General features: G+C 37.0%; 1 protein-coding gene across 1 annotated transcript in view; it reads right to left on the bottom strand.

Annotated features, from left to right (window-relative positions):
* Positions 1–15,185, bottom strand: part of chinmo (Chronologically inappropriate morphogenesis) — a 76,624-nt gene that overhangs the window by 14,562 nt on the left and 46,877 nt on the right. The window lies entirely within an intron of this gene.

Below are 15,185 nucleotides of genomic sequence, written 5' to 3'. Positions count from 1 at the left end.
CTTGAGAATTTTGTGTTCATAAAAGCCTATCGATTATGTCTCTTCCGACGGAATCATGTGAAGAAATGAATTATCGTTAGTAACAACCATATATTTACAATTATTCAGAGTATTCCCAGAACAGAATTTTGTAGAATGAATAGTAGCCGATCTAAGTGGAAGAACTATGGTTTTAAACGTTCCTCGAGGCCTACTTTTATGGAATCTGAATAATTTCCGGTTTATTCTGACCATCTAATTTGGTAGATGCGCATGTAGAACGGTGGCTGAGATTTTTGGAAGCAAGTATTTTTCTTAGAAGGCATACTTTTTGAGAAGAATATTGCACTTCTTTAATATAGAAAATTTCTTTATATAAATATTGCAAAGAGATCTTTAACGAGTATCTTCGTAACGAGCAATCTTTAATTAGCATTCATGGAATTCATTGCATTCATCACAGTCGCAACAGTCCTCGTATAATGTAGCATTGTCTACTTACCTACCCTTGAACTGCTATTTTTCGCTTATATTATCGTCTTATTAAATAATAATGACTCAATGTATGTCTAATAACGCAAAGTAGATTAGATTAAACCCGGTTTGTATCGAACCTCGTGTTTTTCAGATTTCATGAGAAAAATCATAATAAAATGCGTTTACTTATACTTCAACTTCTTACTTATATCGACCAATAAAAGAAAGTTTCTTTGTCGAAGTGCAATATAATGTAAAATTTCGTACGCATTTACACTCTTTACAGATTCCAAAATATTTGTCCACATTGTAGCAAACAATTCGTAAAGCAAATGTTTCTTATGTATAAATAATATATAAATCTATGAATAATTCATGAAACAGAGCTTCTCATAATACGCTCAAATCCTTCGGTTTTACAAAATCTAAAAGTCATTCATATATGCATTCTATAAATTGTACAGTAAGAAAATGTCATACGTAAACCCCCCACCTAACCCCACGAAAAGCAAAATGCCAACGAGACAGGAAATATTCCTAGTGACGTAAAATAATGCTTGCACGAACAATTTCAATTTTTCCCAAACAATCTTACCTTTTTTGACATCGAAATTTCGAAATAAAGAAATACGGAAATTCCGCAAAAACTTTCCATTCCCAGAAGCATCGAGAACCGTAAAAAATGTCCCCGGTCGAAGTGCACGCGCGCGTTCATCGCGAGTGGCGGCGCGTGCACGCGTCTAGTAGCGTGGCTCGTTCTTCTTTTCGGCGGATAGCAGGTTAAAAATAGTGACGGGCCATCCTAGAAAAAGTAAACGGGGCCGCGGGCCTCGATCTTCGTGCAGCTGACTATGAAATTCACGAAGGATCGCTGCCCGAAGACAAAGGCGAACCAAACGTTCTCCGCGTGGAATTGACTACGAGTGGGGATTAGAAAAATGCGTGCGGACCGAGGACAGAAGCCAATGGTGTTAAAAAAGAAGGGTGAACGGTCCTTTGACTGACAGAGAAGAGAACGTAAGAGTAGCAAAGAAGATCCTGAAAGATAGCTGCAGAAAGAACGAAGAAGAAGAATTTAATCCGTCTTTTGGGCTATTTTAGATACAATCGTGTTTGTCTATTAAAAGATTTGTTAAGCATTTCTGACTCACATCCGATATTTTGTCGTGACTAGTTTACGTTTAATTATAGTTTTATTTTTTATCATTTATAATGCATCTTTGGTCATATATTTCCATTGATTTATGTATTTTGATGCAAAATATTAATCTGTAGCATATGTTAAAAAAAAGACCATTTTTATATATAAATAAATAAACTTAAATAAATAATAAATAAAACTTAAATTTGAGGAAGCTATGAAAGAAACATCAGAAAATTTAATTTAGTGGATCTTGTCCTCGTAATAATTTCTTTAGAGAGAAATTATGACATTAATCGTGGCAGTAAATGTTACGCGTGTAGCTTCATATATCAGCAACAACGATATATTTTCAAATATCTTATCATAATCTTTCTTCTCAAAATGTTAAGCCTTTTAATCTGAAACCAAACCATTAAAATTGCAACATGAAAATTCCACAACCAGAGAACAGAGATAAAAAAATAAAAATCTAAAATGGGTAGAAAACAAGACGAAAGTACCTAAACGTAGTTGGCGGAAGATGACTGAAGGGAGCGATAGAGACGAGCAAAAATTAAAAGGTAAGAAGACGACGTGGAAACGGAAGACAAAAGAAAAGAGGAGAAAAAGAGAAAGGTGAAATGAGAGGCAGGTATATGTATAGAGGAAGAGCCCGCGGGGTAAATACGCCCCTGAGACACGCAGAAACGAAAAACGGCGATGCCGGTGTTTAAGAAGCGAGAACGATCGCTTCCGCGAAAGGCTACGCCATCTGCCTTGCCTGGAAATTTGCGGATTTCGCGTGTATCGACGATTATTACAGGACATCCTCTGGTTCGGTTCCTCCACCCTCGAAAATTGATCGAGATGGAACCTACAGCGTTTAACCTGCCGGCAAACAGGACCTCCTGGCGTGTTTTCGTGCTTAGCCGACCGATCAAATTGCAGAGAATCCAGATAGAATAAGTACTGTTGCTTGCAGTTGACAGATCTCTCGTGCCACAGCTGCGCATTTCGAAACCGCGTTTTAACGTCTCCTTCGTCTTTTTCTCGTATCTCCTTCCCGAAGGATTTCACGCTCGACCAAGAGTTACTTAAAAAGTTTTCGATCGAGACGTCGTTTCGTCTCGTTTCGTTCGCCTCCCTTCGACTCTGTTACGTGCCAAGATTGTAATGGGTTGTGTAAAACGGTTGCATTTTCTATTATGTAAAATCGTTAGGTGAAAGTGAGGCGATCGAAAAGTTTTTTCAAATCATCGTCCAGTCGTTCAGTTGAATATCTATCGATTGGATTCTGTTGATTCAGTCGTGGGGATTGCGATATCGGTGGAAGTTTTTACATCGATGTTAGTGGTTAGACTGTTCTGTGTTAATGAGTTTCTCTGAGTAGTCAATATTATTCTTTGTTCGTTCTGGATTGTTGAAAACATAAGAGCTTGTGCTATTTGTGTTAACTGTTTCACTAGATCGTAGAGATCGTAGAAAATAGCTTTGGCGCGTACATTCAGATTTTTAATCGAAAATATATGCTGTTTAAGGTGATGAATAATATCGAACAGAAATGAAACGTAAAAAGAAATTGAGCTCTATTTTCTCATAACGTGTAATCCATTTTTCTCGTGATACACAATCGGTATTTTTGCATCTCTACAGTGTGACACTAGGAGTTATCAATTTAAATTCTTATCGAATTTAGTATTTCATAACTTGAATACCATTTCGAACATTTCATTTTATATTTGATTTGTTAACGTTCTGATTTGTTACACTAAGACGATCATAGACAGAGCGCAACAGTTTTCCCACGCAACGATTCACGTGCAGCGATTGCAGTAGTTACAGACAATGCGTAAGACGCGAAGTAGTATAAAACAAGAGGCGTTATTTCTGGCCAGTCTGGAAGACAAATAATTCGCTCGCCAGTGCGTGGCGATAATCAGCCATCAAGAAAGTCGTGAGTAGCTGCAAACGAAAAAAGAACTGGCATGCGCTCGACGCGCAGTATATTTATATTACATAACGTTACTTCGTACCATCTCGATCAACGGCAACGCGTTTTCGATGCATTCGATTCCAGCATGATTATCTTTATTAGCACCGTTTACAATTTTCAAAAAGTTTTCTTTTCTTCCATTTCGACTCTTTGCATTCTTGTTTCTTAATAATATTTCAATGTTGCAACAAAAATATAAGGAAACTGGCAAAAACGCAAGGAGATTAGATTACAATTATCAGTTTCTATCTACTTAAAAATGATTTGAGAATTCGAATTTCAATATGCTGTCGTACTTAATTTTATATAGCTGAAACGTGAGAATATTATAAAAAAAATTGATTCTATTGGGCTTATAAAAATTGGGCTTTATTCCATTTCTACTTAAGAGGCGAAGTATCTTACGTATTAGGATAATTTATAATTGGAAAATTGTATAATTAGTGAAACTGCTCGACATAAATTATACCAAGAGGGCAATGAATAATTGGTTGCAAAAATAGGAGACACGACGATAAAGTGGAAACACTTTTGATAAACATCGAAAGTCTTTAAGAAAGAATCAAAATATCACGACAGATCATTTTTCAACGAAATGAAAATATGGTTAGGTTGAAATAGATTCGAAGGCTATAACAGAGCGATTGCACGTGGAACGAAAAGACATGCAAAGAATGCAGAAAACGTCCTTTCTCCTCGATGCTGTAATTTTCGGGAAAAATTATTTTGAGCGTGAAGCTCGACTACACGTGCGTGTAGGAAACTTCGCAGAAGGTGACCCTGACACGTGCTTGCAGAATAATAATACTGTAACGCGATGATACCGAGCCGCATGTAAAGATACGATGCACGCTAATAAATAATCATATTTTTCGTAATCGAGGTCGGTCTCGTTAAATTAAATAATTATGAGCTCTTCAAACCCAAGAACAGTGATTCTTGTTTTCGGTAATTCGAACATTTTCTATGCATGATATTGCATAACCGTGTAAAAAAAAAAAAAAGAAACAAATATAAACTTAGATAAAAATATAATTTACCAGTATCTTAAAAAATAACAATCACAAAACTAGACAATTTTCCATTGAATAATTCCTATCTTCCTTTCCCTCTAAAACGAAACAAACAAATGCAACTCGTTCTAAAAATTAATTTACATTAGATCTGTATTAAGCAAAAATCATAAACCTATGTTATATTACAGCGATGTTTAACGATCTGAATAAAAACTCGATTTAATCGCGGTAAGACCTCGAATTAAACTTTCCATCGTTCCAAAAACTATGGAACACCGTTTCGAAACACGACTTAACATCATCTTATCGTGCCCCACACTCGATCTCGAAATCTTTTAATCCCTAATCTCGCTCCAGATCCACGTCACTCGATGTAAGATACAAACACACCGAAAGATCACATCTGCCACGAGACCGACCGATAGAAGTTCGAGTTTCTGTCGATTTCTCAAAACACGGGGACCCTGAGAGCATCGACGCGGAGTTGACGGAAAATACGAGGTTCCTGATTTGACCTTCGATTGGCCGCGCGTGCTCGAAGGGTCTAGAAGGTGAGGAAATCCCGCAACAGTCCGCTCGAATTCTCGGAGAGGGGAAAATGGAAAGGTTCGGTTACGAAGACGCAGCAGCCTCCAAGGTCTTGCCCACCCATCGCCGCTGGCCTGACCCTTTTCCTCCCTTTTCAGCTGAATGGATCGAGCGGACGAAGAAACGAATAACAGAAAGAAAGATACAGCCCTACCACAACTCACGATGGCTTCTTACGATCGATCGACCGCATTGCTGGATATCGGCAATCTTATCGCCGGAATTTTTATCCTGGACTCATCTGCCAGAACGTTTTCATTCGCACATGGACCGGTTTTAAAGTTAAATAATTAGAGTTGAAGGAAATACGTATCATATGTGTGAAGCTTTCGTTAATTTCTTGCTACGTTGTTTTTCTTTAGCGGTGCATTAGCAGAATCGAGGTACATATTATTTTTTACGATTATTCGCTTTTTAATGAATAATAATAATAATAATCGATGGATGTAAGAACGGCTATAGAAAGTATAATATTTGCACATATCGTTGTTATCAAAAGACAGGGATGTGATAAGAAGACTACAACATTGACGAATAAGCTAATTAATGCGTTCGCTGCTATTAACATGTGGCTAAAACTCTTCCTCGTATCTTTTGTCAAACAGATCTTCATTTTAAATAATAATATTTATTTTGATACACATATTCAATGAAATATGGAAACGCACAAATTTAAAACGACGAGTAGGACTCACATAATAATAAAGAAGATAATAGAACATATGCAACGTACGGGTTAATTGTTAAATCTCAATAACGTTTACAACTTTTATTTAACTTTTAACGTTTACGAACAATTATTGAAAAAGAAGTATTGCGATCCTTTCTGTAGAATCTTTAAAAGAAGAGTATACTCTTCAAATAAAAAATTATTTCTTACGAATAAATTTGAAAACAGAAGATAAATAATCTGAAATTAAAAAGAGATGCATAGCTTGCAACCGTCGAGTAGAACGATGCAAATGAATAGATTAGATTACGAATTAATCCGGCGCAATTCTCAAATTTAGATACATTGTATATGTTCGCAATTTTTATTCAGATTAGTTGCCTCGTTATCGTTCGTTTTATTCTCGGTGATATAATTCCCGATATAAATATTATCCGAGACAGCATTAAATGGCAACACGAGGCGGATAATAACGTCATTGCAATAGATTTTACAATGTTAAACATTGTTAGATTAATTAACAAACCGATGAGTAATTATTCTTAATTAGTTTAATTATTCTTAAAGAGTTTGTGGAAGATACGAACGATTCTTTAATATATTTTATTGCGTTTCTTATAGGATCATAACAGTTTTATTACCAATTTTATGGTTATCGCTAATTATATTGTTCCTTGATATATATATATATATATATATATATATATATATATATATATACAAGAAAAAATAACATAAAGAAAGTCGTATGAAGAGTGTACAGCATTATGCACATATAAAGCAGACAAATAATAATAACCATAATAATTTTATTCCTCTTTCTACAAATAGATACTTTTCTAAGTATATTCTTTTCGTCCTCTTTAATTCCATGTCAGATTCGAAATTCTGCTTCGTCGCTACCTCGCGCAGTATTTCAGGCAGTAAATAAGATCCTAAACATCCCAGGCTAATAAACTTCACACATTAACAAAATTAAGCCGAAGAAAGAAACAAAAAACACGCAAGAATAAACGAGGGAACATTGAATTGCGACTAACAAATTATATTAACGAATATCGCGTGCATTCTGTGAATTTTTGCGCTTTTGAATTTCCTATAATCACCTACAAATCGTCAGTCTATCGATAACCTTGCAGTTAATGAGACATTAAACTGCAATTAAAAAAGAAAAAAAAGAAAAAATTTTGCTAGTGCGATATCACTAGCAAAAACACGGCAATTTCAACATTCTATACTGCATCATCGTAAACGTCGAAACAAACAGCCACCCAGGTAGAACCGATCTAAGAACAAGGTCCCGAAGCTTTTTCTTTCTCCGTCTTATACACGCGTTTGTGCGTCGATGACATAACTCTTCCGAAAGCCAAAATAAAGAGGCGCTTTCCGCGGGCACACGTGCGGCCACGGATAGAAAGAGTCTCCGCTTGGTCTCGTGGGAAATCTACAAATCTCTGGCGAGTCTCTCGATCGAGAGAGAAAGAGAGAGAGAGAGAGAGAGAGATAGAGAGATAGAGAGAGATAGCTCGATGGAATACGCTCAAAACGGAGGAAACACGTTCTTCTGCGCGAGAATTCGTGATCGAACCGGAGGGAGAGAAGAAGTTCGACGGATGGTAGGAGCGTGGTAGGATCGGTCAGTCCTTGACACATTTCGTTCGGTGGCGCCAAATTGGTCGTCGTCGACTGGGCGGCAGCCTGTGGCTGATCGGTCGCAACTAAACGGAGGGAACGGTACAAAAGGAACGGATACGAAGGGACGAAAAAGGGAACAGAGTCATTCCAATCACGATAAGGAAAAATTTATTATAAACGAAAATAGGAAGAGTGAAGTTAATATATTTTCGATCGGCTATGTCACCGATGGTGCACGATTAAAGCTTTTTCTATTATTCGAACATTATTTACGCCAACTTACGAATATTGTATCGAGATCGACGAATAAACGAATGTCTAAAAAGCTATGTAAAAAATATTGCATAATGCAGCAGAGATAGTTTTTTAACCACTTCAAACAATTACCAACCGTTTCTCGCGTAACATTTGTAAATGGATATTTCATTTTTTGTATAGAGAATATGAATAATGAATATCAACGTCGGGCAATGAATGTACAGAGCCTATATTTAACGAATATTGGTACATGAATATTCGTAAAAATTGGCGGATATTCGTTAACGAATGTGTTTACCAGAATCCAGCGAACAGATATATTTTTTCAACTTGCTGTTTAAAAAAACACGTTTAAAAACACGAATATCTATCTAAAATGCAGATTCCAAACTTACGACCATTGAATCGTTAACAACAAATTTGTAGAGAAATCGTTATTATCCACCGTTAATCGCTATCTTTTTAATTAAACAGGAGTTTTATCATTTTTTTTTCTTTTTCATTCCAGAAGCTCTACGAAAATTGTTCGTTTTCATTCAATGAGGTACGTATTAACACAGGATCAACATTAATATTCCGTGGAAGTTGCGTTGAGCGAGGAGCAGCAGAAAAGGAAAGTGGTGGAATGACGAGTAAGAGGGAAAGGAAAATCAATGTCAGGCAACATGCGTTGCAAGGTGAAATCAAAGGAGCCCGGCCGAGCAACCCTCCTCTTTCTCCTTGAAAAGAGAGGAAGCCTGGTCGATCCCGGTGCCGCCGTAGTCGTTGCAAGGGATGCCAACCCTCCTGTGTAGCCCGGTCGGAGACCAAGAGAAAACCATAACCCGCACAACGGTCCACTTTCGAGACCTCGCTGAATCGGAATATAACTATCGAGCTCTCCCTCCTGGCCCGACCACTTCCGTGGTGACATGATTTCTCGCGTTCCCGCCTCGTGTTTTGACTCTTCACTCTCGGTTTCATGGGCGACGCTTAAAGACGACCTGCCCGCCGTTACCACGGCTTGAATTATTTACGGCGATCGAGAGTTTCGATATGGAACACGGGATCACAGCGTTTCCGTCGAACTATCTTTTGAAAATGATTCTACTGCACCGGCAAAGAAAATTAGAAAGACAAATTATAGTCTGCTCAAGAAATAATTAGTTTGTAAAGCGTTCATTTCGAATTTTACACTGTCGAAGAGTTTCAATGATTCTGCAGATCATTTCATAGAAGTATAAAGAGCAGTAAGAATTATATAACGAATACGAAGATAACGTTAGTTCGGAGAAAAGTAGCTTTGCGGATTTTAGGCAAGAATCGTACAATGAACCAGATATGTATCGTTTGATAATGCATATACACGAAAAGATTGTTATCATGACGTCTTAAGAGTCGTGTGTACCGATGTGTAATGGATAAGTACCAAAAAGACTTTCTTTATTATTACAAGAATTAACGCGATAGCTAAATTGTAGGAGCTATATCAATAGAATAATAGAGAATTATTATTTCAAGTATGTTTGATAAAATTGTCGTGGATCTCGCACAATGTGTTTTCGTCCTGATTTTAATCGATTTAAAACGATAGGAACTTCTTTTAACATTTTGTAGTTTAATGAAGAAACACATGAAATATTCTGTATGATGCATAGAAAGTATTTGAAATAATTTTAACTAATTAGACTAACATATATTGGCAAAGAGTATAATATTCGATCATTCCTATATTGTAAGTGAAAAGAGGTGAAAAGAAATTGGTCTTAAAGTACCATGCTGCACTTTAAGAGCAAAAACTTTCAGATTGATTAATAAGAAGTAAGTATGATCTTATCATTACGAAAATAACAATAACATTAAAGTTTTCAACTATTTACAGCAACATGGATTAGAAGCAATTAACACTGCACGTGTATTCACGATTAAAATCAACCCTAAATTATTCTAATTCAGTAAGCGATAATTCATTAAACGCGTCAGCACAATGTCAATCATTTCATCACGTAACAACATAGATAAGTGACTTCTGTGGAAAACAAGATTGTGCTTCACTAAAATATTTTATGAACCACTTATGTTTAAATTATGTTATCCATCGGAAAGAAAAATTAACTCCTTAGGATTCGCCACCGTGATTACGTATTTCGCGTAAAAATTTAAAAATCCATTTCAGTAAAATTATGCAGCTATGTTCAACCTCTTATCACAAGTATAAAAATAGAAGCGTTTCTCAAAAAATAGCCTTCGATATCATAAATATTTATATAATAAAGCAGCGTAATAGGAAACGAAGCTTCGTTTTGACAAAATTCTTAAGGATTTATCGAGCTCTTAACGATGCAACTGCCTATCATACATATATTATACACATACAATTATAATTAAATCGCTATAATAAAAATAAACAAACAAAAAATTATTTTAGCCAAGGACACTTACGTGCTTTCGCTAATTGCAAAATAACAAATTTGAAATCTGAAATTTCCGTACTTACAATATCAAAGTGTCATAAAATACCTTCTACAGATCGTATTGAATTGAAAAACAAAAACATCAAAAATTCCGCTCGCTAATATATCTAAACTTATCGATAACGCACCAAAACTACGCACAAAACAAATGATAATTTGTTCGACATCCCCTCCACAGCAACATCTAGAGGTAACCTTGCACTATGGCAGAACTTCGAAAATTCATTAGCCTCTTCTTTACTGCAATCCAAAGTATTCCCCGTCCAAATGGGACAAACAAAATGAAAAAGAGAGGAGGAAGAAAGAAAAAAATATGAGTTGCGGTGCGAGGCACGAACTCGTCAAAGGCTAGCCTCTCTCCCGCGAAGCACACATCGCGGCGCATATATACGTGCACGCGCCGCGTACGCTCGGCCCTTGCCGCGTAGTTGTGCACACAAACGGCCGGGGAGCACGCAAACCTTGCGCGTTCACGAACTTTTGGCGGCACGTGCACTCACACAGAGCAAGCCGGGTGGCTGCACACACACGCGATCGCCTCTGTCCGTGCACGCACGCATTCGTTTATTGATTGGTGCGTGCCGCGGTAGGCTCGGCTCTACGAATTTCAGCGCCCCGCTACGCGCCCCTCTATACTTTCGCGAGTGCATTCAAACTGGACGCTATCCAAATTCTAGAACAAGTTTCACAGTTTTCCACAATCCAGAAAATATTGGCATTCTAGTACTTTATTGGCGAAATTGTTTATTGTATTGGAATTTTGTTGGTAAAGTTATTCGTTCAAATTTGTCTGTGAAGTTGAAGTGTCGAGTACCTAACCTATTAAGTGCGAACATCGCGATGACGTAACATTTTAATTGCAATTCTCTTTTTAATTGATTTAGTACATTATCCGAAATTTTATCCTTCATCTTGTCCAATATCTTAGCTAAGAAAGGAAAGTGCAAAGATTCAAAAATTCAAAAGAAAATTGATGTATTTATAACGTTCTGACTCGACTCTTTTGTTCGATCCTTAATGGGTTAAGTTATTAGTTAGTGGAGCTACGTACATATTTGTCTAAAGTCGTAGGAATATTCTTTGTCAAAATTTATTGTCAATTGAGAGTTCATGGGTAATATGCTTTTAGTGATTGATATTTGTAAAAATTTCTCAAGACTCTCGTCTAAGTAATGAATTTTTGTTACAAATTGAATGGTAACTTGTTAGAAGATGTGAATCACGTTTATGGAATATTAATAACAAATTGATAATAATTTGAATGTGTAGTTTCAGTTGAGTTGTAGATGGTATTTGAAAAATTAGATATATTTTGCAAATTTTTTGTATACGCAATAATTCTATACATCTTGTTATGTACGTAGTTAATTTAAAAGAAACGTATATAATCATGGATAGTTCTTGAATCTCTGACTTGATGCAAATAACCATTAATATAAATAACAGGGATAGCAAATCAAATTATATTCCAACAAGGACCTAGCAAAAGTTCGTCTTGGTAATGCCTAGTTATTTTACGAATCAGATACTCACTGAAATTTTTGCGGAACGAGTCAAAATTACAGGTTCACTCTGCTTCCTGGAGAGCATGAATTCGAAGACCGATAGCACGATCTTACACATAATTCAATCTATTTCCTTACGGAATAATTCCCTTCCAGAACAAACGAATAAAACCCATTCGAGTTAAATGCGTCCTTAAACCAAAGCTTGCTAAAAATATGCAATAGAAAATTGACTCGTTCCGCAACTGAAATCGTCTGCGTACAACAGGAGAAGCCATTCAGACACCAAAATTAATCATTGGCCGCTGTAAAGGTGAAAAAGAAGAAAACGGCAACTTAGTGACACTGTAAACACGGCAAACGATAAAAGTAAAAATAGAAAGAAGCCTACGATGAGAAAAAGAGGCAGGATAAACCCGGCGACGAGCACAAATCATAATAACAACGTTGATATATCGTCCGGGAATCGAGAGTGAAATCGCGTTGGTTTTTGATTATCGAACTCGGCGCGAATTACATACTATGTAATTAATGAGTTGGTTTGGATCCCTCGCGGAACGAGAACCGATAACGCGGCATTCTGTTACAGATAATTTTCGAGCTGTTCGTGTATCTCTCCCTGTCCCTCCCGCCCAGTCTACGAGCCTAGCGGCCGGTCGCATGAAATACGTCGAATTCGACCGACATTGCGGAATCGCGAGTGCTGCAGTAAATTTGCACCCACGCCTGGCTGTCGCCCAATTCCACCAGGTCTACCCCCACCACGCGGCCCAAAAATATACGAGCGTGGCGCGCGCGAGTAGCCGCCGCTATCTAGCGGCCACCGGCCGAAGTTCACGCAATGCCGCACGCATGTAATTGACGCACGTTGCGCGGAAGCGCAACGTACGGTTTTTCCAACGCTCGATGCGATCGAGGCGAGGGCAGACACGAACTACCTGTGTTTTATTGTTTTCAGGTTTATATTGTGTGGTTTGATGAACGACTTTTGATTGAATATAATTGGTAGGTTTTATTGGACCGTTGGTAAAATTTGTAGGGGAAGTTAGAATATTTAAGGAGTAGGAGGTAGTTTATGGAAATATTAGGATTTTGGCTGGAAAGATGAGAAATAATTTCTTACTTTGGAAGTTGGAAATTTGCATAAGAGAGGGAACTTTGAAAATAGCAGCTGGGATTATACAAAGAAATGAAATAATAGAGGGCCAGTACTGAAAATAACGATTCAATTGTAGTTATCGTTGAACATTTGCGTCGATGTTCAGGTTCCTGGAAACTTTTAATCCTTGCATTATTCAACCATTGTCGATCATATCAGAAATAAATTCGAATTTTCAAAAATTAAAAGAACGAAGATTTTCTAACTCGCCAGAGTAATATTAATTATACCAACGATAAAATCAATTAACACCAACACTCACAGATTGAAATTATTAAGAAATTTCGTTAAACATCTTTCTAAGCTCTATTAAAATCTTGTCGAAATTTCGTCGGCGGTGCGACTGATATCACTGCGCGTTCATCTACACGTAGGTAGATATCGTGGGTCAGGAACGAAGAAGAACGTGTAAAAGAGATAGATACAGGAAGGGAAATGACATTGAGGGAGGGCAGCAAAGCAGTACAGGAGGAATGGATGGGAATAAGGGTTGAGGATATTCCAACGAAGATAGGGTTACTCATTGTGCGTAGGAGGGTAGCGCCAGGCTAGCGCGGCAGTCCGTTGTTTTATTTCTACTTGTCAGACCGAGAAGCATAGTAATAAAGCTTGCAGAAGGGTCGGGACATACCGTCCTCGTTTTATCATAGTCGTCTTAGCTGGCGAATGACAAAAATTAAAGCTGTTCCTTGTAGAATCATGGATTTGCTGGAGTAAACGTTTTCTTATGTGAAGACGAATATTGAGGCTCGGATTTATGTAAGTCCCGATCGTATTTCCAAGGTTACGACCGTAACAAAATTTTTTTGTAAATGATCGAAATTTTGTAAACGGATATTTGATATTTGTATTAAATTAATTATGTATTTTACTTGTATTGGTATTTATATCGCAATAATATAAATTAATGTTTGCAGAGGTCAGGGTGAGTGTTTATCGACATACAGTGTGATTTTAGGATATTTGAGATATGCTTCAGTAAAAAATAATTGCTACTCGACTTTGAGAATGAGAAATATATATAATTCATATACTCTTTAGTTACATGTAGATCGAATACCTTTAATTCATAGGTTCCATTTGTTTCATTGATATATGTGAAACTAAAAATGATTTTCCGGGTTAACATATAATGCGTATAAATACAAAGAAGTCGTCTAAGTAGCGAACTAACCAATTATATATTACATGGATACTTCAATCTTGAACGCTTTTCTGTTATCCAATATTCCTTCAACTAACATTTAATGATATCTATCTAATCGGCGTTTCAATAATACCGATATAACACTAATTACACTCTTCATACTATCAACTCGAGAAAACCACATTCTAATCAATACTGTTACGATCATACGCATAAATCATCATCGACTTCTTTTTACCTTCGTTTCATCTACAATCGCACGTCTAAAAATCTCAGCCTCGATCTAAATACCAATAACTCAACGTTCCCCTGAGATATGCACATTAGTAGTACAGCCATCCAATTGGACAAAGGGAACGCGTAAATTTGCGTGTCGTTTTTGTCAGATATACCTCGTTTATCAGACTAGTTCGTGCGACAGGTCCTCTGATGGCGTTATCATGAAATATTTCGTGACCCGAATTTCGGAATTGCACGACACCCGCTTACCACCCTATCAGCAACGTCTAATGGTGAATTGTGCGAGCGTGTTGCGTGAGTGGCGGTGCGTGCGTCCATACAATACGTGCACCATGATTACACGCACGAATAGAAAGAAAAACGGAAGGAGAAGGAATAAAAAAAAAAAAGAAAGAAACAGAAACGCTCGGTAATTTGCAACGTGGTTGCTCTCAATGGTTGCTTAAAAATGGCCAACTGAAAGATTACGTGTTATCACTGACCAATCGGGTGATAACCAGCACCATTAAACTGATCTTAAAGTATGATAGCTAGTACGTGCAATCACTGCAATCTGTGCGATCCTGATAGTACACGTGTCTTGTTTGCAGCTCGATCGTTGATTCACTTGGCCCGAGTTCATTCGGTTTTGGTATTGGTCCAGATATAGGTTCTTACTTTCGATCGATATAGTATGTTATTTTCGTTTACTCATTTATTTTTCGTCATTTTTAAAATGTTGAAGATTGTGAAAAATAAGATTTGATAAAGGAAATTATTTGATGTTTCGAGGAAGGAATTGTTGAAGAGCGTTTAGGAAGTGCTGCAGAATCTTGAGTTTTTTATTTTGGTTTTGTTTCGATACGTTTCGAATATCGATCGAACAAGATGTTATCAGAATATAAGATAAATGTAATGTTTTTCTGCAACAGTTCTAGATTATGGCGCAGTTTTTTTTTTTTT

The sequence above is a fragment of the Bombus vancouverensis genome, chromosome 2 (genome assembly GCF_051014615.1).
Source record: "Bombus vancouverensis nearcticus chromosome 2, iyBomVanc1_principal, whole genome shotgun sequence".
Classification (NCBI taxonomy): domain Eukaryota; kingdom Metazoa; phylum Arthropoda; class Insecta; order Hymenoptera; family Apidae; genus Bombus; species Bombus vancouverensis.
Note: the sequence above shows the minus strand (reverse complement) of the source record. Positions and strands in the feature narration are given on the sequence as shown.